The following is a 26,299-nucleotide window of genomic DNA, read 5'->3' as shown; positions in this document are numbered from 1 at the left end:
ATTTTCTTTTTCCTTTTTGAATAACTGATTTTCCATTCTTATCACTCATAATACTAGTAGACACATGTCAGTACTTTAAGGCTTTGGGATTTTATTGCTTTGTGTCCTTTCCACTGATGCAGATAACATCTTTATAACTTAGGAAGTGATCTTTGAGAATTACTGTTGCTGAGAGATTCATTAGCTCTGGCCCAACTAGTGGTGAGCCTGTCTGAACAGAGTTAAGCTGATCCTGAAACAGCTGAGATAGAGCTATAGATAGTGTAGCCCTGAACTCTGGAAACTAGGACCTGCCAAAGTTTTTGTGAATACTTTGATACCATTAAGAGACATAGGAGGGGCAGCTAGATGGTGCAGTGGATAGAGCACCGGCCCTGGAGTCAGGAGTACCTGAGTTCAAATCTGGCCTCAGACACTAAATACTTAACTAGCTGTGTGACCCTGGGCAAGTCACTTAACCCCAATTGCCTCACTAAAAAAAAAAAAAAGAAGAAGAAGAGAGAGACATAGGAAGTATTTCCATACTAAATAGTGTTTGCTACTAGAGTCTCAGAATAATACTTCTATTGTAGATAAAAATTTTTTATGAGGAAAATATGCCTGGAATCTAATGTCAGAAGAACCTCATTTTAATATTGTTTCACCTCTAGTATGATTCCATAGCATCAACTCTAAGGATAGATACCTTGATAGTGAAGGATTCATATATGTCAAGCTAATGTCCATCAATAATTAACACGTTATTTGATTGTCTAATGATTTGGATAGTAACATAGACCTCATTTAGGACCTTTTAATATATAAAAATGTATTATTTGAACTTAGTAATTTATATAGTTAAGCTCATACAGGATGTCCCAAAAGTTGTAGTGCTGTTTTAAACTACTAAAGTTTAAAATCAAGCTACCAAAGTTTAAAATGACTAACACTTTTGGGACACCCTGTATTTACTCTCTTGTTCTTAGGCTAATTTATAAAGAAAGGGACCTAATGAGGATAGTTATTCTCCATTAAATGAATAGCTACTGATTTGTTGGTTGTTAATAGACATTTGGACAGGAAGAGTTCTAAGTTTAAGGAAGAGAACATTTTATTCCTATAATATAGTTTGAATTCTTCAAGTAGGAGTGAAAACATTGTAAAGAAGGAGATGAAGAAACTTTGCTTCTAAGAAGTGGATGGGGAAGAAAGGAAAGTTAAGGTAATTTGGAGGATAGTGTGGTTTGAGCTAAGGGTGAGCAGCAAGTTTTCAGAATAATAATTAGGATAAAGATACATAATGAAAGAAAAAGTTCCTCTTTTAGTATATACCTCATTTTTCCAAAGTGGCATCTCTCTCAATGTCCTTGAGAACAAGGCAGAGATATATAGACTGGGTTATAATACAGGAAGACAGATTTGGTACACATACCAGCTCCAGTCTCTCTCTTGAGCTTCACTCAAACATCAACAGTGAATTTCCTTTTGGACATTTCAAACTGGATGTTTTGGAGACATTTTAAACTTAAACATGTCTAAAATTTCTTTACCCCTAAATCCTATCATTTTCTAAACTTTCCTATTTCTTTAGAAGGTACCACTTTCCTTCTAGTGTCTATAATCTAGGATTTGTAATCTTGGCATTATCCTGGGCTCCTCCTTCTTCCTCATCCCACATAGCCAATCAGTTGCCACATCTTCCTGTTTCTACTTTCATAACACTTCTTTTATGATATTCATTCCCTCCACTCATATAAACTCATCAACACTTGCCTAGATTATTGTAACAGCTTCCTAACTGGTTTTGCCACCTCAGCTCTCTTAGCACTACAGCCCATATACATTGTTGCAACATAATTTTCCTTAAGCTCTGGCTATGTGACTCCCCTACTCAACCAACTCCAGTGTCTGTTCCCTCTAGGATAAAATATAAACTCCTTTGTTTAGCTTTTAAAGCCCTATGTGACCAGCCTCCCAATTGATCTTTCAATCTCATTTAATATTACTCTTCCTAATATACTCTGCAATGCAGCCAAACTTATCATTTCTTTGTTCCTCACATTTATTATTCTGTCTATTGTCTCCGTGTCCCTGTGATGGTCATTTAACATGCCTGAAATTCACTCCTTTACCTCCACCTCATAGAGTTCCTCTCTTTCTTTAAGATGTAGCTCATGTATATCTTCTTCATAAAGCCTTTCCCTATTCCTCCAATTGCTAATGCCTTTCCTCCTTACCTTGTATTTTAGCTACTTTTAATATATTTATATTTATTAACTTCATAGTGATGATGTCTATATTTATATAAATACTACTCTCCCTCATTCAGTTAGAAGCACCTACAAGTTGTTTCTCTAGTACCTAACACTGGACCTACAACAAATACTTTTCGATTAATTTGAATCACTGGCTCCAAGAGTGATGATTAATGTCAACTTGGGCATCTCTACTGGAGTGAGCTAGGGTTTTACTTTGTTCCTATGCCACTCAGTGGTTGTAGTAATGATATGGAAAAGGCTTAGATGTGTCTCTTAACAAGTTCTCTTTAAACTGGATTTATTTTCTACTGTTTCTATTTTTTTAATGAGGTACTACTCCTCATAGTCTTCCATTTTCCTTCTCCTTAAGATTTTACAAATGAATTTCCACTTTAAACTCATGTTGCCTTGGCTGCTATCTCTCCCTTCTTGGAAAGTAATTCAAGGGTTTAGTGAATAAAGTGATTTTTAGGCTCTTTGGAAACCTTTGTTATAACAGTTGATTTTTATTGATTAAATTTCTGTATGAGAGTGTTTGTCAGTGACCTTTTATTCATTTTTCATTATCAAACACTTATATGAATAAGTCAGGATTGTGTTTTCCTAGAGGAGATATTTCCACTCAAAATAGTTTGGCCTTACAATCCACATGGGAAAAACCAAGTGGATGTCTATTCACCAGATCATATGTGCAGTTAGTTAAATGGACAATCTATACAACTTTTCTATCAGACAGGAGTATAATTAGGTTCATAATTAAATAGAAGAGTGTGCTCATATCCTTCAGGAAATTGAAGAGCTCTTTTATTGACCCCAGATTTCTCCCAGACAAAACCCTCATCTGTTTAACACCAGCATTAAACAGGGATTGTTGTATAGGTGTGTGTCGTGGAGCATTATAATCTCTGAGGAATTAAAACTAAGTATTATATAAAGGGCAATAGAAAAGTATATAGTGGATATTAGAAGGTTTCAACATATAACAAATGAGGAACTTTGAAGAACTAGAATCAAGGATGTCTTTAGGGAAGTATAATTAAAAAAGAAAATGAACTGGCTATGTGATTGAGGTAAGGGATAATAGGTAGACAACCTAAATTTTACACTGGCATTTTCATACTCTCAGAAGAAAGCAAGAAATTCCCCAGGAACTTGGGTGCACCCCCTGTGGTAAGCTGATAGGAGAATGTGGACAAGAGTCATATTGCCTGAACAGGCATGGATTTGTGGTCTTCATTTTAAAAAATGAATAAGTTTTAGTGATATATTTTGTTTTTCTATTACCTAGATTTCCTCTTGGCCTTTTAGAGCTGTCTCATATAATAAAAAATATTTTATAAATTATATTTGAGCATTCATTTGTAAAATTTTGGATCCCAGATTCCCTCATTCCCGTCCCACCTCTACCCATTGAGAAGGCAAGCAATAAAGCAATGTAACCATTATACACATGAAGTTATCTAAAACATATTTCAATATTAGCCATGTTGCACCCTCCCCCCCCAAAAAAAAAGGCAAGAAAAATAAAAATGAAAAAAAGTATGCTTCAATCTTCTCTCAAGAGTTCATCAATTCTCTCTCTGGAGGTGGGTGACATTTTTCATCAAGTCCTTTGGAATGGACTTGGATCGTTGTATTGGATCAAATTGTATTGCAAATCCATTATGTACAACTTGCTATTCCTTTTAAATATATAATAAAGTTATATAAAGTTTTTTCCCCTTTTTTTTTTCTTCCCTTCCTCCCTATCTCCACCCTTGAGATGGCTATCATTCTTATAACACAATGGTATTCCATCACAGTCATATACCACAACTTATTCAGCCATTCTCCAGTTTATGAGCTTCCCCTCAATCTCCAATTCTTTGCCACCACAAAAAGAGTTGCTATAAATTATTTTTACATATAGGTTCTTTTCCTTTTTTTTTTTTTGATCTCTTCAGGATACAAAACTAGTAGTGGTATTTCTAGATCAATGGATATGCACAGTTTTATAGCCTTTTGGACACATGTCCACATTGCTCTCCAGAATGGTCAGACCAGTTCACAATTCCACCTACAGTGTATTTGTGTCCCAGTTTTCCCACATCCTATCTAGCATTTGTCATTTTCCCTTTCTATAATATTAGCCAATCTGATAGGTGTGAAGTGGTATGTTAGAATTCTTTTAATGTGCATTTTTCTAATTATTAGTGATTTATAGCATTTTTTACATGGTTATTGATAGCTTTGGTTTCTACTTCTGAAAATTGCCTGTTCATATCCTTTGACCATTTATCAATAATTAGCTCAATTCCAAATGAGGCCTTTATCAGAGAAACTTGCTGTAAACTTTCCCCCGTTTCCTGCTTTTCTTTCAATTTTGAGTGCATTTGTTTTGGCTGTGCAAAACCTTTTAAATTTTATATAATCAAAATCATACATTTTGTCTCCTGTGGTCCTCTGTCTCTTGTTTTGTCATAAATTCTTCTTTTATCCATAGATTTGACAGATAATTTTTTCCTTGCTCTGCTATTTTGATTATGATATTCCCCTTTGTGTCTAAATCATGTACCCATTTTGAGGTTATCTTGGTATATGATGTGAAATGTTGATCTATGCCTAGTTACTGCCAGACTGCTTTCCAGTTTTCCCAGTAGTTTTTGTTGAATAGTGAGTACTAGTTCCCAAAACTTAGAGCTAATATTTTTTAAAGAAAAAAGAGGAAGGAAAAAAGCAGCAAAAACAATCATTGAAAAATATGAAAACATGCAAAATGTTTCACATCCATGGACTTCTTACTCTGCAAAGGAGTTGAGGGGACGTGTCCACTAATATTTCTTCTTTAGGGCCATATTTTTCCTCATTATTTTGCAGCATTAACTTTTGGGGGGGGGGGTGGCAGGGCAATGAGGTTAAGTGACTTGCCCAAGGTCACACAGCTAGTAAATGTCAAGTGTCTGAGGCCAGAATTGAACTCAGGTCTTCCTGAATCCAGGGCTGGTGTTTTATCCACTGTGCGCCTAGCTTGCCCCAGCATTAACTTTAAAGTATTAAAACTTAAAACTGCTTTAAGACTTTTGGAACACCCTGTGGTATTTTCCTGGCTTTGTTTCCTTCATTTTATTCATTTTATGTAAATCATCTATGCTTCTCTATATGCATCATAGTTGGTTGTTTTTATGGTACAGTAACATTCTGTTATATTCACATACCATATAATTTTTTGCTTAGCTATTCCCAAATGATGGGAATCTACTATTAGTTTTTCCAGTTCTTTGCTATCACAAAAAAATCACTATAAATATTTTGTGAATGTAGAACTTGCTTTTTATCAATTAAAGACCTCAAACCATCTCTGGGTTCATGGGCATGAACATTTGGTTACTTTAATTGCTAAATTCCAAAATGCTTTCCAGAATGGTTGTCATAATTCTACCAACAATGCGCTAGCAGTCTATCTTTTCACAATGCCTTCTACATTGACTTTTCCCATATTTTGTCATCTTTGCCTATTTACAGGGTATGAGGTGAACATCAGGGTTGTTTTGATTTCCACTTCCCTTATTATTAGTGATTTGGAACATTCTTTCATATTATTATTAATAGTTCACAATTCTTCTTTTGAATATTTTTTCTTTATATCTTTTGACAACTTATCAATTGGGGAATGACTTTTTGAGGTCTTTGTTGTATGAGGGAAAACCAAATTGATGAGAACACAGATATCTTTGATTATGAATGGAAACGTCAGATTTAAAACAACACAAAATGCAGCAGATAGCTGGTTGACAGAATTGAGTTTCAAAAAATTTTTTGGCTATAGATAGGCCATCTGCTGAGAATACATTAATCCTAAAGTTGGGTTCATAAATCATTTGTTCAAGAACAAGATTAGGAAGTGATGTGAAAGAAATTTATGTGACAATGATCCACTATTTTTTTTTTTTTTAGTGAGGCAATTGGGGTTATGTGACTTGCCCAGGGTCACACAGCTAGTAAGTATTAAGTGTCTGAGGCCGGATTTGAACTCAGGTCCTCCTGAATCCAGGGCCGGTGCCTTATCCACTGCGCCACCTACCTGCCCCCTATGATCCACTATTTTAGTCCACTATTAATTTGTGCATGAATCAGCAGTGTGACATGGCAGTCAAAAAACTAATTTTGTATTAAGTTCCACTGAGAATAAACTAGTGACAATTTTGAGGATTGTTTTTCTTTCTTTCTTTTTTCTGATAAAAGTATTTTATTTTTTTTTCCAGTTAATTGTAAAAATAGTTCTCCAACATTTGTTTATACAAGCTTTCCAGTTTCAGATTTTTCTCCCTCCCTCCCCCCCCCTAGACAGCAGGTAATCTGATATAGGTTTTATAGGTTTTATATGGAGATCCCCTTCCATCATGGGACCCCTGGAGCTCTTCATTGGTGAGAAGAATCTAGTCCATCACAGTAGATCAACACATAATGTTGATGATACTGTGTACAATGTTCTTCTGGTTCTGCTCATCATCAGTTCATGCAAGTCCTTCCAGGTTTCTCTGAACTCCTCCTGCTCATTGTTTCTTACAGCACAATACATTCATTACATTCATATACCACAACTTATTCAGCCATTCCCCAGTTGATGGGGAATTTCCAATTCTTTGCCACCACAAAAAGAGAAGCTATAAATATTTTTGTACATGTGGGTCCTTTTCCCTTTTTTATGATCTCTTTGGGGAAAAGACCCAAAAGTGGTATTGCTGGGTCAAAGGGTATGCACAGTTTTATAGCCCTTTGGGCATTATTCCAGATTGCTCTCCAGAATGGCTGGATCAGTTCACAGCTCCACCAACAATGCATTAGTGTTCCAATTTTTCCACAGCTTCTCAACATTCATTATTTTCCTTTTTGTCATATTAGCCAAATCTGATAGGTGTCAGGTGGTATCTCAGAGTTGTTTTAATTTGCATCTCTCAATCAATAGTGCTTTACGAGCATTTTTTCATATGGGAATAGATAGCTTTTATTTCTTCATCAGAAAACTGCCTGTTGGGGGCAGCTAGGTGGTGCAGTGGATAAGGCACCAGCCTTAGAGTCAGGAGGACCTGAGTTCAAACCCAGCCTCAGATACTTACTAGCTGTGTGACGCTGAGCAAGTCACTTAACCCCCATTGCCCTGCCAGAAAACCAAAACCCCCCCCCCAGAAACCAGAAAACTGCCTGTTCATATCCTTTGACCATTTCTCAATTGGGGAATGACTTGGATTCATATAAATTTGATTTAGTTCCCTATATATTTTAGAAATGAGGCCTTTATCAGAAGTACTGGCCATAAAAATTGTTTCCCAGCTTTCTGCATCCCTTCTAATTTTGGGTGCATTGCTTCTGTTTGTACAAAACCTTTTTAATTTAATGTAATCAAAATCATCCATTTTGCATTTCATAATATTCTCTATCTCTTGTTTCTTCATAAACTGTTCTCCTTTCCAAAGATCTGAAAGGTAGATTATTCCTTCCTCTCCTAATTTACCTATGGTATCACCTCTTACGTCTAAATCATGTATACATTTTGACCTTATTTTAGTATAAGGTGTAAGATGTTGGTCTATGCCTAATTTCTGCCATACTATACTCCAGTTTTCCCAGGAATTTTTGTCAAATACTGAATTCCTATCTCAGAAGCTGGAGTCTCTGGGTTTATCAAACAGCATTACTAATGTCATTTGCTACTGTGTCTCCTGTGCTTAGCCTATTCCATTGATTCTCCACTCTATTTCTTGGCCAGTACAAGATAGTTTTGATGACTGCTGCTTTATAGTAAAGCTCCAGATTTGGTACAGCTAACCCACCTTCCTGTGCATGTTTTTTCATTATTTCCCTTGATATTCTTGACTTTTTGTTTTTCCAGATAAATTTTGTTATTGGAGGATCATTTTTCTTAAAACAAAAAGGAGAATTTCTCCTGCACATTTTTTATTTATTCATTTGTTGGCAAGTACTTTTCCAAATTAGGGTTCTTGTGGCAAAATAGTTTCTATTTTGACAAAGGAAAAAAGAGTCTGCATATATTCAAATGAGATTTATTGAAAGATATTCTTTAGAACTGATGGAGACCTTCTGAAAGCTAGAGATGAGTAGTTGAAAGTTTTCAGCTTGTATCTTTTTTTTTCTTCTGTTTAGAATTTTATTTTCCAAATTACATGTAAAAACAAATTTTGACATCAGTTTTTTAAAACTTTGTGTTCCAACTTCTCTTCTTCCCTCCCCATCCCCAACCCCAAGAACTCAAGCAATTCAATATAAGTTATACATGAGTAGTCATACAAAACATCTCCACATTAGCCAGGTTGTGAAAGAAAGGAGACAAAAAAAACAGAACTTCAGGTTAAGGAACTATCAAAAAAATTATGCTTAAATCTGTTTTCAGATACCGTCAGTTCTTTCTCTGTAGATGGATTGCAATTTTCATAAGTCCTTTAGAGTTATCTTGAATCATTGCATTCCTGAAAATAACCACATCCTTCCCAGCAGATCATCTTACACTATTGCTGTTATTTTGTATACAGTACATTTTACTCTGCTTCAGTTCACGTAGTTCTTTCTAGGTTTTTCTGATAGCATCTTGTTCATCATAACTTTTATATAGTACCTTAAATTTGATAATTTTCTTAACAATAGCCCAGCAAAGCAAGTACCATACGCTTTGCCATTATAGTCAGTTATCCCTCCATCCTATTCCCTTCCCATGATATTTACTCTTCTATCATCTTTTATCCTTTTACCCTATTCCTCCTCAAAAGTGATTTGCTTCTGACTGCCCCCTTCCCATTCCCCTCCTTATCCCCTTCCCATCTTACTTTTCCTGCAGGGTTAGATAGCTTACTCCACCTAATTGGGTGTGTATTTTATTCCCTCCTTGAGCCAATTCTGAAGAAATTAAGGTCTTTGAGCTAATTCTGATGTGTATAAGGCTCCATCACTTCCCCATACCTCCCCCATCTCTCTCCCCACTCCATATGCCCTTCCTTGCTTCTTTCATGTGAGATTTCACCCCATTCTGCCACTCCCCTATTATCTCCCCCAGTATATTCCTCCCCGCCCCCCCCCCAGTTTTACCCCAAAGATATCATCATGGGGCAGCTTGATGACACAGTGGTTGAAGCACCCACCCTGGACCCAGGAGGACCCAAGTCCTAATTCGGCCTTGGGTGGAAGACAACTTATTAACCCCAGTGGCCCCCCACGCCCCTCAAAAAAGAGAAAAACAAAAAAATAAATGCTTTTCGTGTATCATCCCTTTATAATCAATTCTCACCTGTGTTCTCTGTCTAAATTTCTTCCTATCATCTGCCATAATACTCAGAAAGCTCTGATGATTTAGACACCATTTTCCCATGTAGGAATGTAAACAGTTTAACCTTTTAACATCTCTCATGATTTCTTTTTCCTGTTTACCTTTTTATGCTTCTCTAGGGTCTTTCATTTGAAAGTCAGATTTTCTATTCAGTTCACATCGTTTCATCACAAATGCCTGAAAGTCCTCTTTTTCATTGAAGCCCCATTTTTTCCCCTGAAAAATTATACTCAGTTTTGCTGGTGAATTGGTGATTTTTAGTTGTAAACCCTTCCTTTGCCCTCTGGAATATCATATTCCATGCCCTCTGGTCCTTTAATGTAGAAGCTGCTAGATCCTGTGCTACCCTGACCGTGGCTCCACAGTATTTGAATTGCTTCTTTCTGGCTGCTTACAATATTTTCTCCTTGACTTGGGAGCTCTGGAATTTGGCTATAATATTCCTGGAAGTTTTCATTTTGGATCTCTTTCAGGAGGTGATCAGTGGATTCTTTCAGGTTCTATTTTACCTTCTGCTTCTAGAATATCAGGACAGTTTCCCTGATTTCTTGGAAGATGATGTCTAAGCTCTTTCCTTGATCATGGTTCTCAGGTAGTCTAATAATTATAAGATTATCTCTCCTGGATCTATTTTCTAGGTCAGCAGTTTTTCCAAGAAGATATTTCACATTGCCCTCTATTTTTTTATTTATTTGGATTTGCCTTATTGTGTCTTGGTTTCTTATAAAGTCACTATCTTCCATTTGTTCAATCCTAATTCTTAGGCAGTTATTTTTCATCAGAGAGCTTTTCCATTTGGCTTTTCAAGCTGTTGACTTTTTTCTCATGTCTTTCCTGCATCACCCTCATTTGTCTTTCCATTTTTTTCTCCACCTCTCTGACTTTATCCTCAAAGTCCTTTTTGAGCACCTCTATGGCTTGAGACCTATTCATATTTTTTTGGAACTTTAGATGTAAGGGCCCTGATGTTGCTATCCTCTTCTGAGGGTGCTCACGATCTTTCATGTCACTAAAGAAGCTTTCTATAGTTCACAATTTTCTCTGCCTGCTCATTCCTGCCTATCTTTCATTTGACTTTAACTCCTCCGTAGGTGCGATCCTGCTTCCAGGATATACTGTCCCAAGCTTTAGGGTGAGTTCCCAGGTGTTATGATTTAATGAAGGACAGTTTCTTCACTCACGTGGCCCTTTCTCTGGTCCATAGATACCCCAGACCACTTGCCAATAAACCAGGCAGCAAAACTTTATGTGCCTTGGTTGCTAGCTCCAACTAGCCTGCACCCCTCCCCCCTCCTGGGCTGCCCACTACTCAAGGTTTTCTTCCTAGTCCCCCGCTGGGGTAGGAAACATACAAATCCCCCCTTAGCTCCTGCATATAACCCCGTAGACTCCCCCTGGCCAGCTGTTCCGCCCTCTCATCAGACCGGGAGCTTAGTTCCAGAAGATGCTGGCATTGTACCTGATTCAGAGGATCGGGGGATAAGCTTCTCTGGTGTGCAGGCTGCCTGGGCTGTATCTGTATTGGCACATTCGAGGGGCTGGCTCCACTCCCAGCCCGGCTCCCCCTTTGCTGAACTTCCAAGGTGTCTTTAGCTGAAAAATAATCACAGCTGTCTTTTGTTGTTTCTGCTGCTCCAGGAGTTGTTTTCTGGCTGTGTTTGGAAGTTTTTGTTTTTTTGGGGGGGAGTAATTATATCAGGAAGTCTGAGCGCTTACTGCCTTTCCTCCATCATCTTGGCTCTGCCTCCCAGAAGTGCTCATCTTGTATCTTGAGGTGGGTCCTCCATTAGCTGTCTGGGTGACCTGGGCATTAGTTTGTGGAAGAGTGGGGAACAGCAATAAGAAACAGCTTCCTAGGCTTTTTCTTTTTATATAAGAAAGAATCCCCAATTATGGAACCTATTAGTTTTTCTTGATTCACTTGGTTCTAGAGCAGTGATCAAGTGCGGTTTGTTACCTTCTGCTCCCAGATATATATTTTATGATCTTTGTAAATTATAATGCATTGAGTCCTAATAATAGGAACCATGTGGAGAGAGATACAAATGAAGTACTGAGTTTTTGATAGTGATAAGGTAGTAACTCAGTATACTCTGTGATTATTATTTTATTCATAGGTATATTTTACATATTTATTCATACATACATTTTACATGTATGGTCAATACTCATGTATATTATATAATCATTATATTTCTAATCTTTTATGTCTTTGATCTATCCCTCATGGTTTTAATTCTTTTTAGTGATTAATAACTTTTAAATCGTTGACTTGGCTTCTGCTGTTGATGTGATCGATCATTTTACTGAATATTTGTGAAGTATTATCTCATATTGAGTTTGCTCTGTTGTGATGGCTAATAAAATGATCATTTCTGTTCCTTTTGCTTCCACATCTGTGCTTAAGGATCTTCAGGCACTGCATTTGGTTGAGGGGGCAAAGAAGGGAGACAAGGAATGAAAGAATCTGACTCACCCTGTGGTTGTTCTCAGAGAGATAAGAACCTTGGCTCCCCTGGCTTTGTCTTGGAATCTGGGAAACATTCCCAGAGCCTAGGGATTTCTGTCCTTATACAAGTGGTCATTAGCTCCTAATGGGCTTCATAGCAAAGCAAAGAATAAAGGTGTCATTAAATCTGTGGCCTGAATTGCTAGTTTATTTTTTAACTCTTCTGAGCTAATCCCTGGACCCTGAGGGGATCTAGAAAATATGTCTCATATTTGTTCAGTGATTGTTATGCTTGTTGTTCAGTTATTTTTCAGCCCTGTCTGATTCTTTGTGACCCTACTGGGGTTTTCTTGGCAAAGATACTGGAATGGATTGCCATTTCTTTCTTCCACTCATTTTACAGATGAGGAAACTAAGGCAAGAAGGGCAAAGTGACTTGCCCAGGGTCACGTAGATAGTAAATATCTGAGGCTGAATTTGAACTCAGGTCTTCCTGACTAGGCTGCATTGTGCTACCTAGCTGCTTGTTATTCAGTACTTTATATAATGTGAACAGATGATTAGTTATGTGTATGTGTGTATTTTCGAATAAGCATCATTATTTGGCTTACATTCAGAAAGGAAATATGAAACATACAGTTTAAAAAGTCCTATAGAGCAATCCTTATGGGAAAGGTCCTAGCCACAAAAGTCATTATGAAATGAATTGTGGTAGCTATAGTCCTACTGATTTACAAACACTTATTAAACACTTACTATGTGCCAGGTGTAAAATAGAAACATAAGTGTCCAGATTAAGGGAGGTCTCATTCTACTCTGGTCAGAGCATGTCTTGAGGATTGTGTTCAGTTCTGGGGCTCCAATATTAGGAAGGGCACTAGCAAGCTTGAGTGTTCTTGGGGGAAGGAGACCAGGAAGGGAGGCTGACTGGTATGGTTTGCCATCTATATATCCATTGAAGGAACAGGAGAGGTTTAGCTTGGAGGAGAGCTGAGGTTATATCGCTGGCTAAGTATTGAAAGAATATCACATGAAGGCAGGATTAAACTTGTCTGACTTATTCCATAGGGGAGAACTCAGAAAAAGAGGAAATTTGTGCTGAGAGGCAGCTTTGGCTGAATGTAAATAAAGATTCCTTATAATTAGAGCTGTTCAGAAGTAGATTGGGGTGGCCCAAGAGAGAGAGCATTTCTTTTCCCAGAGATCTTCAAACAGAGATTGGCATACACTCTTTGGCTTAGTTGGTGCAATGAAAAGAACTCTGGCTTTGGAGTCAAAAGTCCTGACTCCAGTATTTCTTAAACTACCTATGTGATCTTGGACAGTAGTTTCCCCTTTCTGGTCAAGTCTTGGTTCCTCATCTGAAAACTGAGTGGGGTTAGACTGGAGATGATCCCTTTGGGCCTTTTCAGTTCTAAATCCCATGCTCTCTGTGATTCCTATGACTTTTGAGGGACCTTTCAAGTTGTAATTTTCCCTGATAATAATATTCCTTATTGTTAAATAAAACATAAGTGGTGAGGGTTAAGTTAGCCACAAGATGGCACTATTTGAACTTCATTTCATCATCATTCCTATAATGGGAGAAATAAAATGTTAGTTTGTATAAATTATTGCTGTTTTAATATTATATTTCATGTCAGATTTCTAGCTATATTACACAGAATATTCAAAGAAAATAATAATGAGTAATCAGAGTCCTAATGAAAAATACAATTTAGTTTTTCTTAGCCTTTTAAATGAATTAATATTAAAGGGGAAACATGTTATTTCTCTTTACTTACTGATGTTACAATGCAATAGAATTGATGGTTATTAATAAATGAAGCTTTGATACTTTTGCATTTTTCTCTTTTTTTCTCTTTATTACTTTATAAAGAAGGAATGGTATATGCAATCCATTTGAAATTTTCTTCTGAGAAATGTATCATCATTTATTAAATTTTTATTTACATTTTGCCTTTATCACATTAAAATAATAGATATAAAATTGGAAGGAATCTTAGAAATTAATTATTATTAGAAAAACATAGTTTTGTATTTGGAATTCCTGGCTTAAACATTGGGAATCTAATATAGTTTTACACACTCAACTTATAAGATGGAATTTTGCATCTTTGAGTTCTGCACAAAGTCTTTATATTGGTCAAGCAAGTTTTCTTCTGTCTGTGGGGAAGATATTTCAAATATCTTCATATATATTTAAAGGTTCATTAGAGTCTTGAATATTTTTGCTACAAAAATTGGGAGTGTCTTGTTTTTGTTGGAAAATTGGGAATGACAGAGAAAATTGTTAGTTTCCAGGAAATTAAAAGCTAAATGTTAACATAAGCTTTTTATTGCTATTTTATAATATTTTACAGATTCAATCCTAGCTTTCGTTAACTTCATCATTGTTTTTAAAGTGAATTTCTAGAAAAACTAATAGTTTTACACATACTAGTTGCATTTGTTTGTATAGAACTTATGGTCACAATGATCACTATGTTTAGAAATAGACATTTTAAAGATATTTCTTCTCATTGTAATCAGCAAACACTTGGGAGATGATTAATTTTATCAACAAAAAAGAGCTCTAAGAATGAGATTACTTGCCATTATCTATAATTAATCTTTTATCCCCCAAACAATAAATTTAAATTAGTTTATAGGAATTGGTTCATTAGTTTAGAAAATTCATTTTGTGTTTAGATCTCATAATGATGGGATATATACAGGGAAGAAAATAAAAGTTAAATATTTGGTCCTCTTGTACATTTCATGTCCAAAAAATGAAAAGGGGAATTAAACTAACTTATCAATTGTTATATAGTATAGCAAACCTAATATCATTTGCATATTTTTCTGTTCTGTATTAGTATATAAGAAAAACAATTTTACTTTCATTATATTTAAAAATAAAACAAAGAAATGTCCTTCAGTTTTTCAAAAATCTAAAAATGTATTGTCCCAGATAATTCATTCTCACTTCACTTTAACTGAAAATGTACTTTCCTCCCTTGTTATTTTCCTTATACAAGGCATCCCTAAAGTCTGCACTAGGATTTTTGGTACACCCTTATGTAGAAATGTAGATTTTCCATTAGAAAAAACTGGGTATTAGATAGATTAACTTGTTGTTTTTAAACTAACCAGAAAAATTTTGAAACATTATTACTTGATAGTGCTTCAGAAACATAGAGTTCAGTGTATTTAGAGCTCTAATCAGAGATATGAAAATTTGTGTTCAGGTTCTACTGTCCTTAGATTTATGTGACCACTGGACATAATTTTGCCCGAGTTTATTCATAAAATGGACGGGTCTATAAATATCACATACAAGTCTGGAATTGAGAAAACTGTATTTGAGAAAAGATTAGCCATTCTCAGAAATTTCTAGTTAGATTACTACTTCCTTTAGGACCTTTCCTTATATACCTTCCATGAGAGATTAGACTTTTCCAAGAAGTCTGGACATCTGTTTTTGCATTGGCCCTGGCATCACTAATAATTTTTCCATTATCTACTTAGTATCTCCCCACTGTGTTGCAAACCCTGGACATATGTCTTTAGTAGAAAGTAGTGGGATTTGGAACATTATTTACTTTTGCCATGCTGATTGATCAGCCCAAGTCAGTCCTAATGGAGAAGTCTTTGACTCTTGTTTCATCATTGTTCTGAGATTATTTTCTGGGAATTTTTAAGGCAAGAAATATGTTTATCAGCTACATGCCCCATCCCAATTATTCATATGCACTAATGTTACCTCTGGATTTTTTGAATTCTAATATTAAAGAAAAAGATCACATTTGTTTTAACACTTCATCATTTGTTAAGCCAGATGTCCTTTAATTTTGCAGCTAACTTTTTCAACCTAAGGGCAGGACATTTCTACCCTTTTAAATTTCATTGTAGTTTCAGCTCAGCTTTTTTTTTTTTTTTTTGTGGGGCAATGAGGGTTAAGTGACTTTCCCAGGGTCACACCTGTCAAGTTTCTGAGACCGAATTGAAATCAAGTTCTCCTGAATCCAGGGTAGGTGCTTTATCCACTATGCTGCCTAGCTGCCACCCTCGGCTTCAACTTTTAAAGAAGAAAAATGTTAAACTTGATCTATAATATTAGTAAATCCTATCAACTATGGGTCAATATAAAATAAGTTAGGGATTGGTTATCCAGCAGTTCTTGAGGCACTTAGTAGATATTTAATAAAAACTTGATGGATAATTACTTTATCAGATCTTTTTTTCTTTTAGACAACAAAACACACCAGAAATTTAGCCTTAGTAGCTATAGCTAATACAATATTTTTTGTCCCACAAATAATGTGTTAATCATTATTTCAGCATTGTACTTCAGTCTAGTTTTAAATGAGTAGTTCTGTGGTTAAATGAATTGGCCTTTATAAGTCATTTATCATTTTATCTAAATTTTCCAGTGTTGTTCTGATTTCTTCATATTTGTTGTTTCTTTTAGTTAAGTAATAGTTTTTTTCTCCAGATGGCAATTTCCTTTGTTATTATAGCTGCATTGATTTTATTTGTGCAGGGGGGCAGCTAGGTGGCACAGTGGATAAAGTCCTGGCCCTGGATTCAGGAGGACCTGAGTTCAAACCCGGCCTCAGACACTGGACACTTAGTAGTTGTGTGACCCTGGGAAAGTCACTTAACCCTCATTGCCCCGCCCCCCCCAAGAGATTTTATTTGTGAAAATTATTTTATATCATTTCAATTCAATAAACATTTATTAAGTGCTTTCTGCTAAGTATTTGGAATACAGATATGCAAAAGAAAAACAGTCCTCTTCCTTAAGGAATTTATAATCCAATGGGGAAAGACAACAAATAAAAGGAAGATAAAAAAGAGTGGGGAGGGTTTCAGAGATACTTGGTGTGGGGGAATGTTGTTCTGTATAGCCAACACCAAGCAGAGCCACTGATGGCAGGTTCTTAACCCTCTTTAAGGATTAATTTAGACCTCTCAAATTCTGTGTCTAAATTGAATTAATTTTCCTTCCAAACCCTCTACTACTACCATCTTTCTAATCCCCCATGTTCATAATCTCAACATTATCCTCATTCTCCCTCACCCCACACATCTAAGCAACTGTCCAAATTTTGCCACAACACCTGTCTCATATTGTAATGCATTCTCTTCTAGTTTCTCTCATATAGTCTTTCTCTTCCTTTAAGATTCATCTTAAGCACCATATATTGTATGAAACCTTTTCTGCTTCCCTTCCCCCGACTGCTAGTAACCTCCCTCCCTTGTATTTTTCCACTTTTTATTTATTCACTTTATATTTATACCATGTATATTTATATATGTGCTTATATCTCTCCTATTAGAATGTAAATTCCTTAAAATATCTTTGTAGCAATTTTCTCTGATAAAGGTCTTATTTCTAAGATATATGGGGAACTGATTCAAATTTATAAGAATAAGAGCCATTTTACAAATGATCTAAGGATATAAAGAGTAATTTTTTCCAAGAAGAGAATAAGCTATTAATAGCAATATTTTAGAAATGCTCAAAATCACCAATAATCAGAGAAATTATAATTAAAACTATTCCGGGGGGCACCTAGGTGATACAGTGGATAAAGCACCGGCCCTGGAGTCAGGAGGACCTGAGTTCAAATCTGACCTCAGACATTTAACACTTACTAGCTGTGTGACCCTGGGCAAGTCACTAACCCCAATTGTCTCACAAAACAAACAAATAAACTATTCCAGTGTCCCGTCTCATGCATCAAATTAGCAAAGTTGACAAAGGAAAATGACAGATGCTGGAGGGGCTATGGAAATGTTTTTTAAATGGTATGTTAATTTGCTGATGGTAGAATTGTGAACTTGTCCAGTTTTCCATTCTGGAAGCAGTTTGGAACTAGGCCTAAAAAATCAGTCAACTTTACATACCCTTTGACCTAGCAGTCCTGTTTCTAGGTTTATACCCCCAAATAGATGAAAGAAAGAGAAAAGGGACCCATATGTACATAAATATTTACTTCAGCCCATTTTGTGATGTCAAAGAATTGAAAACTAATAGAGTGAGCCATTCACCAATAGCTAGCTGAACAAATGCTCTGTGAATGTAGTGGAATACAGTTGTGCTATAATGAATGATGGGTGCTGGGGGGCAGGGCAGCTAGGTGACGCAGTGGATAAAGCACCGGTCCTAGATTCAGGAGGACCTGAGTTCAAACCCAATCTCAGACACTTGACACTTACTAGCTGTGTGATCCTGGGCAAGTCACTTAACCCTCATTGTTCAAGAGAACAATTTATACAAAACTCTACCATTATACTCTGGTTTCTCTTCAGATTATATAAATCTTTTGCCTTTTACAAAACTATTATAAAGACAAACAACTTTGAAAGACTTAAGAACTCTGCACTTATAATTAAGAATACTACTCACCTTCTGACAAAGAGGTGAAGGATTTAGTGCAGATTGAAACATTTTTTTCACCGTGTTTACAGCCAATACAAGAATTTGTTTTGCTTGACTATACATGTTTATAATAGGGGGTTTGGTTTTCTTTCTCAGGAGGGGTTGGGAGGAGTATGAGGAAGAGAAGATGTATTTTAATAGATTAAAACATTTCTTAAAGGTACATGATGATAATAATGATTAATGTATAGTGCCTACTCTGTATGTGCCAGGCACTCTGCCAAGCATTTTACAGTTATTATCTCATTTGTTCCTCACAACCATCCTTATTTTATATATGAGAAAACTGAGGCAAACAGAGGTTTGGTGATTTTCCTAGGGACACACAGGTAGTAAATGTCTGAGGTGGATTTGAACTCAGGTCTTCCTGACTTCAGGCCCAGCATTCTATCCACAGTACTACCAGTTGCCTCAGTTTTTAAAAATGTAAGCATCTTTTAGGTAGAGATGATATAATGATTTTTCTTCTGTCCTGGGGCACTGCAGAGTGCCTGGTATACAGTAGGCCCTTCATAAATGCTTGTTAATGGACTGTTTCTTCTTTATCCTTTCTATGGCCTCCCTCTTATGAATACCAAATTTGGACTCCCTCCTCTGGTCCACTTCTGTGTGATTTCAGTTGTAGGTTTTGCGCTCTCATCTCTTTTTTCTGCTGCACCTAACTCTTAGAACTATCAAATGGTGGCAGTGTCCATGGTGATGGGCCTCTTTGTGTGCTGAACTTTTAAACCTACTTTGCCTTGCTCTTAGCATAATCATTCCCTACTCCTAGAGCTTGGTTTTCCTATTTTTTTATTCTCTTCCTGTACCTCTAACACCTGGAGTTTAGGCTGTCCTTGAGGACTCATAAATCTTCTCCTTTGGTAGAAGACTGTCCCGGAGGTACAATCCCTTCTCAGAGGAGGCTGTCTCCTAATGTGCAAAATCCCTCTACAGTCCCCCACCCCCACTAAGTGCATTATAAAGCCCCATTCTCTTCCATTCTTCATTGTCACCTCTTTTCCTTTCAGGGATGAGACCTACTTTATGTTTCCTTCATCCCAGTCCTTCTCTTTGCTTTTATCCTCTTTCCTCACAGCCTAAGAAACTGCTGTACTTTTTCTGCCCTTGTTTCCATTGGGCAGGGGTACATCTTATCCTTTACTGCTTCTTACCTCTCTCTGTTCCTTAGCCACACAACTTCTTTCCATGTTTTGCTTCCCACAGCATGTTACATATTCACTCGTAGGCAACATGAGATTTATTCACAGGGTTTTTTGTTGTTTTGTTGTTGTTGTTGTTTTTGTGGGGCAGTGGGGGGTTAAGTGACTGCCCATGTGGTAAAAAAATATGAAAGTTTTTAACAGTCATTTAGGATAACTGAAAGACGCCAGTTTTGAAGGACCACCCTTTTGGGGAGGAGATGAACAGTCCGCCTGCTGCGCACGTCAGACTGCCTGCGGCGCACTCGACTTCCGGGGTGGAGAGAACGGAAGTGAGGCTTTTCCTGCTTGGCTGGGCTCCTGACTGAGCGGCACAGACGGTCTCTCTCCAAAGGTGGCCTTTTCGGTTTGGTGAGTTTTTATAAGGAATATAGACTAAGCATAGACTTAAGACGATTTGTATTGTGTTTCTACTTTCCTATCCTTTTAATCAACATCACCTTGTGACTACCTTGACAATAAAAGGTCTATCTAGAAAACCAAAAGCTTCTTCCATTTACTAGTCTGGGAGATAAATTAAGGGGAAAGGTTAAGTAGGGGAGATTTTATGATCTAATATCCAATTTTAAAATCTTCACACCCAGGATTACACAGCAGCTAGTCAAGTGTCTGAGGCCGGATTTTGAACTCAGGTCCTCCTGAATCCAGGGCTGGTGCTTTATCTACTGTGCCACCTAGCGGTCCCCTATTCCACAGGCTATTAATATTCATGTCTTCTTTCCTTCCTTGGTAATTGAATAGTAAGTGAACATTGTATGCCAGGCACTCTTAGCTCTTGGAATGCAAATATGAAAAAAGAGATAGGATCTACCCTCAAGAAGTTTACATTCTAGTGGGAAAAACAACACATATTAATGAGAGAAGTGTGTAGGAAAGAGTGTCTTAGTCTAGGAAGTCACAGAGATAAGTGAGGGGAAGCAATGGAGCTGTTGATTAACATGCCTTTTGAGAAACAGCATTGTTATTAATTTGCCTACCATTCCCAGAACTGCAGGTAGAAAGGGGGTGGGTGGGGAGATTGGTATACATATGTTGGTATGGCAGGAAAATGGTGAAACAGAAACACAGTTCAGCCTCTGGGGCTGGCTAGCTGATTGGTTCTTACCAATCAAGGCCCCATGGTACCAGGGCTGGAGTTCTCAAGCCTGAGACTTGTGAATGAATTCTGGACTCAGGGTCAGAGTGCTGCAGCAACATCAGTGACAGGGTGGCATGGAGGAAAGGTAGCCTTGAGTGCAGTAAAATTGTGGTCTGGGGATGACTAGAGAGGAGAACTTGCACTAGTCAAGACAGCACAGCCCCATACTGTGTGCCAGAATGAAGGACTTCACCCTTCTAGGACTTGGTAACTGGTGTTCAGGTTCAGTGGGTAGAATTCCCCTTAAATCTTTAGCCCCTTAGATCTCTTTTGTACCTTTATGAGTCGTCTTTGTTCTCTTAAACATACCTGGTATTCTTTCTTCTTTCTTTTTTGTTTGATCCTTCAGTTCAATTTATTTTCTATTAAAAAAATATACACAAAAGAGAACTTATTTCTTGGCCTCTTTTGGGGGGGGGTAATTTTACTTACTTTTCTATAGTTTGTAGTGTTCAGAAGTAGAATAATCTGCTCTTCTCTTTTTTTTTTTAATTAGAAAAAACCCCTGAAAAACAAGAAAGCCTCAAGTCTCTCCTTTGTTGAATGTCCAATTTTTTTTTTCCCCATTGCTGACTAGGCTTATATTTGCAGGATTTATTTTAGGTTGCAGCTTGAGAACTTTTACTTTTTTGGAATATAGGATTACATTCTTTGATTTCTTGTAGCTAAAGAATAATCCTAGTTTATTAATTGGGGTTTTGTCATAGTTGAAGGTCTTTCTTCTGGTGCCTTCAGTTTGTTACCAAAACGTGTGAATTTTAACTACTATATGTATGGAGTTTCCATGTAGGTTTTTTCCTGCAATGACTATCTGTAGATTTGGTTGGTTTTTGTACTAATACTATTTGGAGATTTGATTTTGTACTGAAAGTTTAGATAGTTTCTTGTGTTATTTCCAGCAGTATGATATTCATATTTTTGTTTTTCTTCATTTTTAATTCATCATGTTCTTATGGGAGTTCTAGGATCCTTAAGCTGTCTCTGAACTTACTTTCAAGGACAGTTACTATGATATGTATAGAATTATGTCTTTTATTAAAGTTGCTGCCTTTGTTTCTCTTCTGCCCATCTTTTTACAGTTTTATATTTTTGTTTTCCAGATCCGTCATTTTTCTCCTTTAGAGCCTTATCTTCTGTAAAATATCTACTTTTCCCCCTTATTGTTCGCCTCCTTTAAGTATGCATTGGTAATCCTGATTTCCAATTTAATTTCATTCCCAATATATTTCGTATTTTATTTATATTTTCAACAGTTTTGATATTTCTTACTTTTCTTTGGTTTCTGGGAAGCCTACAGAATTTTACTTTTCATTTGGGATTTTTTGGCTCATTTTTCTTTCTTTTATGATTATTCATTTTTCTGCTCTCCCTTTGAATTTTTACTCATTTTCTTTCTTTCCATATGTTTCTCTGTTTAATCTGATTTTGATGGTCTATGCCTGGGTTGTCTTCTTTGAACTTTTAATCTTGACACTTTGCTCTTCCCAGTTACTTGTCTCTGATTTCCCTCCTCACTGATGCTTCTGTATTCCACCGTTTGACAGAGTCCCAAGGAGGGGCATCCTCAGCCTCCTAGTGTTGGAGATAGTTTCATCAAGGGGTTAGCCAAAGTCCCTTTCCCAGAGCAAATGTCATGTTGAGAGACTTAACTCATTGGCATGTCTATTTCCTTTTCTTCTGGACATGGTAAGCTTTATGGCTATTCTGTGTTTTTCTAACTTCCACCCCTCTTCTGCAGTTGCTCCCTGTTTCTTCTCTGTGGTTCTGTAACAATGTTCTAGAATCAGTGCCTGGAACTTCTTTTGGAAGGGGGAGGTATGGGCTGAGGCATGAGTTCCTGCTGTACTGATCAGGTAGTTGCCTCTAGCCTGACTCAGAAACACAACTTGTCAGTGTGCCTCTTCTGCTGTGTGCAGCTTGGGGTGGGAGATGAGGATGCTACATGAGAGCTGTAAAGACGGCAGTTTTTGGATGTTATTTCATGAGGTTTTTGCATTTTTGATGTTTCTATTTTCTTATCTTCTGGATGACCTCTAGTTATTCTACATCTAGCCTTAATTCCTCTTTCCTGAGGTTTTTTTGTTGGAGAAGTTAGTGGGGAAAACACCTTTGCCACCTGCTAATCAGTGTGTGATGAAAGTGAAAATAAATCCTAGAATAGCGAAATTGGAAGGGACTTAAGGGGTCATATAACTAAGCCATTCCTAAACTAGAATCCTTTCCAAAACCTTCATGAAAAACGGTCACCCGGCTTTATTTGAAGACTTCTCAAGGCAGCCCCCTTCACTTTTGGGTGACTATTATGTTGAACCAGTATGTAAACCCATTGGCGCTTTACCCAATTGCTCCTATTCTCCATTCAGAGACCAAGTAGAATGACTCAGATTCTTCTTCTACTTAACATACCTTCAAATTCTTGAATGTACTTCACCTAAACTTCTTTGCTAGCTTAAACATCCTAAATAGCCCTAGTCATGGCAAGATTTCTAGTCCCCTGCTTTCTTGGTCATTCCCATCCCCCTGAGAACACTATATATCTCTCCAATAGATCTGGTCCAACCAGGGTAGAGTACAGTAGGCCCATAACCTCCCTTCTTTAGGACATTTTGGCTTGCGTTGGTTGTTCCATTTTTGGACAACCAAAGTTCACATGAGATTTTTGGCTTCTGTGTCATACTATTAATGCATATTGAGCTCTGTGTCATACTATTGACTCATATTGACTCTTTAAAAAAACCTCAGTAACAGTCAACAAAGGCAAGTAACCAACCATTTTACATAACCATCTTAGCACTTAGTGTAATAGAGCCAAACAAATTAACAAACAAGAAATAAAGAAAAAATATTTGTTCCGTGACCCTTTTCATATCTGAGGTTCTAATACTTTGATTTTATTTTCTATTGTTTTTCCTGGGTAGTTGTGGTAAATGTGTATATAGCTCTGGTATTATCCACATCACCTTTTTCTAGATTCGTAAAGATCTTCCCATGTTTATATTCATATTTATAATAGGCCTATAATGCCATAGAATTTGTTGGGTATCTAGTACTTTTCCTATGGCAAATAAATATAGTAAATAGGTATTTTATATAATGTCTTTTGTGTTGTTTTGTGCTGTTTAGAATTATATGGGGTTGCCCTATAATTGTCCCAAGTTTTAGGGAAAATTAGCTGGGGTTCTAATATATTGCTACTTAGAAATTAGAAGCCACTGCACCAGTTTGGGGGCATTAAGCATTTTTTAAAGCATATTAAATATTAGTAAAGATAGAGCACATGTCTCAAAAAGTTAAGAAGGAGAGATAGTGGGAAGTGAGAGTGGGCTGTGTCTGCTTCCTCCAAGTTCCAAAACCAAGAGAGAGATCAGCAAGTGTAAGGTGGATGAGGTTAGGAGAGGCCGCCCTTCCACACTGTTCAAAGCTAATTGACTAGCATCATTCAAATCTATTTTTGAGGGTGGTTCAGCACAGTATGTGCTGATGTCAGAGTATGGAGCCCTCTGAGGGGAAAAAGCCTTCAGGTAGGTGTGGTTTTGAGTGGGTCTCATAGAATGCCATTATTTTCTCACAATTTATATAAATAATTTGTTTTTTATTTAAATTTTAAAGTTAAAATCCCAATAATTGAATTACTGGGCTAAAGAAGTATGATTGTTTTGTGATACCATAATATATAGGATTTCCCAAAAGTATTAGTACTGTTTTGAGCTTTAATAACTTGAAATAATACTAAGGCACTAAGATTTTGGGGACACCCTATATTAACAAATTATGCTCCAGAATGTTTATACCAGCTTATTGTCCCACCAGCAATGCACTGATCTTGTGTTTATTTATCTATAGCTCTGTCAAATTTAAATTTTATCATTTTTGCCCTTCCTAGTGAGTGTGTTATTTTACAGTTGCTTTGATTTTTATTTCCTTTCATCATTAGGAAGTTTGAGAATCATTTTATGAGATTATTAGCAGTTTGTGCTTCTTATTAAAATTATTTATATTCTTTGACTTTAATCCATTGGAGAGTGTGTACTAGTCATACATACACATATATACATTCATATATACTTGCATATACACATTTATGTGAATTTAAGTATGCATGTTCCTCATAGACTTAGGATGTCAGACTTTTATCAGATATATGAAAATACCAAAAAAAATACGTATTGTTTCATCTGGGTAGGGTATTTTATCCTAGAGTGGGAAACTCTTCTAACAATACAGATCACAAATCATCAGTGACTTTATAGATGAATATTCAGATGATACCCAGATCGAAGTGTCAAGCTATAAAATCCATCCCCTTAATTATAGTCTCCTATCAACAGCTGCTTGTTGGATATTTCTTTCTGAATTAACCATAACCATTTTAAAACTCAGTATGTTCAAAATGGAGTTCCTCCTTCTCCCTTCAACTCACTCCTTCAAATTTCCTTAATTTTGTTGAAAGTATCATCATCCTTCCAGTTACTCAGATACAGTGATAAGGGCACTGGATCTGTGGTCAGAGATTTAGGCCTAAATCTTGTCTCTATTGGGTACTACTGTGTTACCTTCGGCAAATCCCTTAATTTCACTGGACCTCAGTTTCCTCAGCTAGTCGATGGTTCTTAATAAGATACCTGTGAACTTGTTTTAAAAATATTTAAATAAATGTTTTAATATCATTGATTTCCTTTGTAATCTTATATGTGGTTTTTTGTGTACATTTAAAAGCATCAGTCTTTAAAAGGGTGTGCAGGTGGACCAGACTACCAAGGGGTCAATAATTGGGGGGAAAAAGGTTTATGGACCCCTGTAATCTCCATTTTAAGGAAAATGTCCAAGCAAGCTATATTTACCCCTTCATTTCTCTCTGGGCTCCACTCCTGGCTCTCTGAAGTTATTTCTCCACCATGCCAAAGATTATACTCTATGACTAGGTGAAATTTATACCAAGAATGTAGGAGTGGTTCAGTATTGGGAACTATAAACATAATTGGCCATATTGATAACAAGAACAACAAAAATCATATACTTATGTCAAGGCATAGAAAAAAAAAACTTTTGACCAAATACACAAGCCCATTCCTGTTTTTAGAAAACACTAGAGTGATGATCACTGTGATAGATTTAACTCTTCTCAGCAATACAATGATCCAGAACAATGCTAAAAGACTTACGGTGGAAAATGCTTTCCACATTCAGAAAAAGAACTGTGTAGTCTGAATGCAAATTGACACATACTATTTTCACTTTTGTTGCTGCTTTTTTGTTATTGATATTGTTTATTCTTTCTTGCATTTTTCCCTTTTGTTTTGGTTCTTGTCATAGAGATGACTAATGTGGAAATATGTTTAACATGTAATGTATAAACTATCAAATTGCTTGCTGGCTTTGGGAAGGGGAAGAAAGGGAGGGTGGGAGGAAAATTTGGAATTAAAAAATATCTTTATATGTAATTGAGAAAAAAATTAAAAATTAAAATAAAACTTAAAAAAACCACTATAAAACATGGGAATAAATGGATCTTTATTTAATAGGAGTAG

General features: G+C 36.5%; 1 protein-coding gene across 1 annotated transcript in view; it reads left to right on the top strand.

Annotated features, from left to right (window-relative positions):
- The window catches only part of COG6 (component of oligomeric golgi complex 6), a 144,310-nt gene that overhangs the window by 43,820 nt on the left and 74,191 nt on the right, over nt 1-26,299 (top strand).

Source organism: Dromiciops gliroides, chromosome 3 (assembly GCF_019393635.1).
Source record: "Dromiciops gliroides isolate mDroGli1 chromosome 3, mDroGli1.pri, whole genome shotgun sequence".
Classification (NCBI taxonomy): Eukaryota; Metazoa; Chordata; class Mammalia; order Microbiotheria; family Microbiotheriidae; genus Dromiciops; species Dromiciops gliroides.
Note: the sequence above shows the minus strand (reverse complement) of the source record. Positions and strands in the feature narration are given on the sequence as shown.